Raw genomic sequence first — 5,864 nt, 5'->3', positions numbered from 1 at the left:
TCTAATGAAGCATAAGGTAAAGGTAAAGGGGCCCCTGACCACTAGGTCCAGTCGTGGCCGACTCTGGGGTTGCAGCACTCATCTTGCTTTATTGGCCGAGGGAGCCAGCGTACAGCTTCCGGGTCATGTGGCCAGCATGACCAAGCCGCTTCTGGCGAACCACTAGAACCTTCCCCAGAGAATCCAGGAATCCATCAGATTTCATAAGTCTCTGGAACACTGAATGGGTCTCCCACCCCTTCGGGGGGGGGGGATCATGACCGTGAGACCAAACTTCATCAGGAAATGATCAGACCACAACAATGGGGCTAGTATGACACATGAACCCCAGTTTTCAGACCACCTTTTTCACACTCTCAGGCAAAAAACAAACCAAGATGCCCCACTTTGTGTTTTGGGTCTGTGACATCTGGAAACAGCCCCGTGTGGAGCTGGACTTCACAGAGTGTCCTCCACTAAAGGAACATTGAAGTCCTGCACAATCAACACCATGTGCCAGGCTGCCTTTACCAGGTTGGTCAACTCCAGCCCTCATCAATCTCTTTGGCCAAACACTGGGTCCGGCCCTCAAAGATCATCCCAACTTGGAAAGGCTTCCTGGAGAGCAAAATAGTAAATCTGTGGACCTGTGATGGCCTGGGAATCTGATTCAGAAGCTGAACCTGAGGAGTCCCAGCCTGCACAGGAGTCCCCGCCTCCAGGGCCGGCTGAGCCGGGGCAGGGGCTTGAATCTGAAGGGCCTGCACCTGTGCCGGTTCCTCAGGAGCAGACACCAGATGTATCAACTCTGGCTCCGGAGGTGACGGAGGACCCATTGCCTGCAGGTGCGCCTCTCCCAGCCCTGTCAGGAGAAGGTGAAGCTGCCCCTGGGTCCAGTAACCCTCCAGCCTCTCCTGAGCTGCAGAGGCTCAGGGCAGAGAGGCGGAGGGAACTAGGTTCTCTCAGGAGGAGTGCTTGCCTCCAGGCCAGGAGAGGTGAGTCACCTGAGGATCAGGGCCGCCCTATGCCTCGGGGCAGTTAAAAGCCGGCCAGCTCCAGTCCCAAGTTGCGGAAGCAACATTGTTGGTTGCTAGTTCTTGCCTGAACCCTGTCCTGCTTTCCTCTCTGAGCTCCTGACCTGCCCTGGCTCCCTGCTTGCAAGCCTGTTCCTGACTTCACCCGACTCCCTGCCCTGCACCCAGCTTCAGCTACTACAGACTGCCTCCACGTTGCACCTTTGACCATGGACTGGACTTGGACCTCGCCTCTCGGGTAACCCATGGGACCAGCACAGTAGAGTTGGAAGGGACCCCCAAGGGGCATCTAGTCCAACTGCCTCCAGTGCAGAAATCAGAACTAATGAATCCCTGAAAGATGTCTTCTGCTAAAAAGCCTCCAATTTCGAAGATAAATTTTGGAACAGTTCCCTGCACAATTTAGTGGAAGAGTTCCTTACAAAAGCTAGCCCAGCTGTGGGATTGTAAAGCCACTGGTGGAGGAGAAGGGAGAGGCTTGAGAAAGGACTTTGAGTGGAAAGTGTCCTTTCCCCAACCTGGGCACCCCTTGTGGAGCTCACCAAAGCTGCCATACTAGAGATTGGGTGTGAAGGGGGTAAAAGGTAAAGGGGAAGGGGAAGCTGCCCCTGGGTCCAGTAACCCTCCAGCCTCTCCTGAACTGCAGAGGCTCAGGGCAGAGAGGCGGAGGGAACTAGGTTCACTCAGGAGGAGTGCTCGCCTTAAGGCCAGGAGAGGCGGGTCACCTGTGGGCCGGGACCACCCCTGGCCTCAGAGAAGATAAAGGCCAGTCAGCCTGGTCCCAGGCGGAAGCAACGTCGCTGGAAACCTGCTTCTGCCAGCACCCAGTCCTGTTCTTCCGGAGTTCCCGACCATGCCCGGCTTCTTGCTTTGGACCCTGCTTCGCCCTTGGTGGACAGTCTCCAGACCCTCGACCCAGGACAGGACTCTGACCACGCCTCTCTGTACCCCCCCCCGGGTCCAGCACAGGACCAATAGACCTAACTCTCCTTCTTCAGTGCTCCAGCCTAACTTGGTGCTTTATTGGACACCCAGGTGGACAGAGCTGAGTGAGAGCAATCCCCTTCCCAGCTCATCTACCCAGGTCTTCGTAACACATGCCAAGTCAGGGCCCTCATCTACAACAATAGAATTACACAACTGTAGACCGTTGGGATCCCTTCCAACTCTATGATCCTATGGTTCTACTTCAAAGATTCCTGAGTAAGTCGAGCAGTCAAGGAGTAAGAGGAGAGGTCCTCTTGTGGATCTTGAACTGGTTAAGTTATAGGAAGCTAAATAAATGGGCAGTTTTCCGAATGGGGAGGCATGCATAGATGGGTCAGCAATCTTTCTGTGAAAGGGAAAGGGTTCTGTGGAATTGGGAGAAGGAGGAGAAAGTGCTTACCTAGAGGGTGGCTGGAGGCAGGTGTCACTTGACCCCAAAGAGCAAGGAGCCCCACGAGGAGAAGGCCACTCCACCACATGGTGAACAAGCTAAGTCTACTGCCCAGCCCATGACTCACTTATATCTCAGAAAACAGGTTCTCTGGGGAATTCCCAAAGAAGGAGGTGAAGGAAGAAGAAACAGAGGTCAGGACAGGAAGTGTGACAGAGAGGACGTTCTTTTCTTTCTAAGAAGGTTTTGCAACAAGCGATCACAAAGCAGCTAAAGCAACCTGAACTATTTAGTATCCGCAGCAATCTTGGCCACCTCACTGCTCATCCCATCTTTGGATTGTTTGTGAAGAAGTTGAAAAGCACAAGTCTCAATACCGGTTCTCGGGGAACTCTGCTTTCTATTACTCTCCCCCTAGAGAGCTCTCTGGAGAGCAGTTCCTCCTCTGCTCCCCCAGGTTTCCTTATGATACACCTGTGAGCCTGCAAGAGCCCCTCCCACCCAGATCCCCAGATGGGATCACACCTTCACGCCTTCCTCAGCCTCCAGCCTTACCCGAGGGAAGAATGGTCCCTAAGGTTCAGTCATGGCACCTCAAGGATGGAGGCAGCAAGTCTGGCTCAAACAGAGGACGTGGCAGCTCTTATCAGCTGGCTCTACCTGTGCTCAGGTGTGCCAGGAAGCTCTGTAGTTAGAGCTCTCCTGGCGCTTTTCCATTCTTATCTTGTGCAACAAAGAAGCATTTCCCAAAACTCTTTGGACAGTGCACTTCTGCTGATGCAGCTTAGAATAGCATTAGCCTTTTCCTCTTCCTGCATCACAGTGTTTTTTTTTAAAAAAATATTTATTAGAGTTTCCAATTTTTTACAAACAAAAAGCCAAAAGCAAACATAAAAACATTAAAAACACATAAATTTCACAACTTATTTTCTCATAACATATTTCCCCGACCTCCTCATACCTCCCCTTCTTGTATATCCAGTTCAAATTATTTATACAGCAAATCCTTATCTCAAAGCATTACAGCTTAAAAAGAAAAGAAAACACCTTACTTTCTCTCCAACATCTTAGGTTATTATAGCTTTAAATTCTTACTTACAAAAAGAAAACCATTTTATCATATTCCTTTTACCATTACAGCTAGAAACCACTTAATTTCAATCTAACATCATTCAACATTCCTTAATTTTACTGTACTTTTGTAGATAGCCCTTAAATTTTTTCCAGTCTTCTCCTGCCGACTCTTCTCCGTGGTCTCGGACTCTGCCAGTCATTTCCGCCAGTTCCATGTAGTCCAATACTTTGCGATAAGTATTCTTGCTGCTGTTGTAGCATGCATAAAGAAAGTTCTATCCTGCATCACAGTGTTGACTCATGTTAAGTTTGTGACCCCTAGAACTGTTCCACGTGGTCAATGGAAACAAAAGCCAAAGAGAGATCTAGAAGCAGGAGCAAAGCAGCATTTCTGCATTACAGGGGGTTGGAATAGATGACCCTCAGGGTCCTTTCCAACCCTACTTTTTATGATTCCCCCTGTCCTGCTCTCTGCAGAGGTCATCCATCAGGCCTGAACCCAGGTTGGAATGGGTCCAACTCTTCAGCATCATTCAAGAATGCTTGCAGCTGCCACTAGCACAGCCTTCTCTGGGAACTTCTCCATGAAGGACTTGCACCCTGGACTTTAAGAAGGCCAATTTCAAAAACACTGAAGGAGCTACTGAGTGAGACCCCATGGTCAGAAATATTCAGTGAGAAGGGAGTCCAAGAAGGATGGGAGTTTCTAAAAGGAGAAATATTGAAGGCCCAAACGCAGACAACACCAACAAGAAAGGAAAGTGGGAGGCATCTAAGGAAACTGGTGTGGCTGCATAAGGAGCTTGCAGATGAGCTAAGAAGGGCATGTATGAGAAATGGAAGAAAGGGGAAATCACAAAGGAGGAGTAGACACAAGTAGCCAACAGTTGTAGGTTGAAGGTCAGGCGGGCTAAAATTCAGAATAAGCTCAGGCTCAGTGGTTAAAAATAATAAAAAAGGTTTCTTCGACTACGTCTGAAGTCATAAATATTTTTTATTTATTCTCCAATATCGTTCCAATAGCAGCCTCATTATAACAATGTCAATTTTATCAAATTAATACAATTATTAAAACCAATTTGTGTGTGTGTGTGTGTGTATAATTATACAATTTAGTTAAACTGGCCTCCTCACATGCTAGTTTTGATGGGTTCCTCTTTTGTTTTTTATTTTATTTTCTGGGTTCCAAAATCTTAATAATTTCAATTACACTCCCTTCAAGATAGCAATCCATTGTATAATCTTATGGTTTCAATTTGTTACGGTAAAATCTGGGTGCGAGGCTGCTCTGCCACCCAGCTCGTCGGACTAAGTCCACGGGTCCCTGCAGAAGAAAATGAGCTCAGCCGGAGACAGGAGCAAACTGCAGAAGATCCAAGTTTATTGCGCAACAGGTTCAAGACGAGATTGAACAGCCAGAAAGGGGTGACATGAACTTTTGAAACTTCCCTGGATATATTGTAGCGGAGAAGAAGGTGAAGAAGACATGCCCCCCCACTTCCGTATCAAATTCATGTTAATATGTTAAGCAACATAAAGTTTCAAGTGAGGTACTCAGTCTGTAATCATTGTTCTTTCCTGCGTGTGGTAACCCCCCCCCCCGATATTGTCCCAACCATATACAGTATGGTGTTGTGTCCTCCATTCCTCTGACTTCATGGTCCCAATCCATGGGGGTGGATGACTAAAGGGACAGACGCAGCTGGCTCTGGGGCATTCCTGCCACAATTCATAATAATTTCAAGGGGTTGGACAAGATAACGCTTTGGATCCCTTCCAACTCAGCAAGTTTATGATTCTGTGAAACGAATGTGCTTTGTTTTCCCAAGGAGGAGGAAGACCATTTATGGGAAGAGCGTTCTTCTGAGAAAAGGCACCTCCACTTCCCAGCTGGCAAGACCCATTTCGGGGAACAGCTCCCCAGGCAGAACAAGGCAGGCAGGCCTGGGATCTGCTGACTGGTGGAATGAAGTCTGCTCCCACCAAATCCTTCTTCCACTCCATCTGGCCTGCTCAGCATTCCAGGATTCCCAAGTGCAGAACGGAGGACCACAAGGGCAGGCAGTGTAGGGCTGGAATGACTGGCCACTGGATCTTCTCCCCGACCCAAGTGCAGCTCCTGGGCAATGCTGGGGGCTGCCTCAGGTTGGGTCTTGTAGAAACTCTGGCAGATCCAAGGCAGCCACTTGCTCCAGCAGCCAAACTGAGCATTCTTGAGTCTCTGCCCCCCAGCAGCTTCTTCCGAGTTCTGCCCCCTTGAACAGTCCAACCCTCTCACCTGAAGGTGGGCCCTCCATGCCTTCCCACCTGCTGCCCCCTCTGGGCATTTGGCCAGTGAGGGGCTGTGGGAAGAACTTGGTTCCCAGGTTCAGTGGAAGGACCCTCCTGGCTCTGGCTTT

At 49.4% G+C, this 5,864-nt stretch overlaps 1 protein-coding gene and 1 long non-coding RNA gene across 2 annotated transcripts in view; one reads left to right on the top strand and one right to left on the bottom strand.

Moving 5' to 3' along the window:
* The window catches only part of LOC310709773 (ring finger protein-like), a gene marked incomplete at its 5' end in the record, with an annotated part of 80,050 nt that overhangs the window by 55,435 nt on the left and 18,751 nt on the right, over positions 1-5,864 (bottom strand). The window lies entirely within an intron of this gene.
* Positions 4,963-5,864, top strand: part of LOC310708940 — a 38,142-nt gene continuing 37,240 nt past the window's right edge. The window contains exon 1 of the long non-coding RNA XR_014527237.1: positions 4,963-5,749. This is a non-coding gene — a long non-coding RNA (uncharacterized lncRNA). The remainder of the gene's footprint in view (positions 5,750-5,864) is intronic.

Source organism: Podarcis liolepis (genome assembly GCF_965112155.1).
Source record: "Podarcis liolepis genome assembly, chromosome: 6".
Lineage (NCBI taxonomy): Eukaryota > Metazoa > Chordata > Lepidosauria > Squamata > Lacertidae > Podarcis > Podarcis liolepis.
This window is presented reverse-complemented; position numbering and strand designations above follow the sequence as displayed.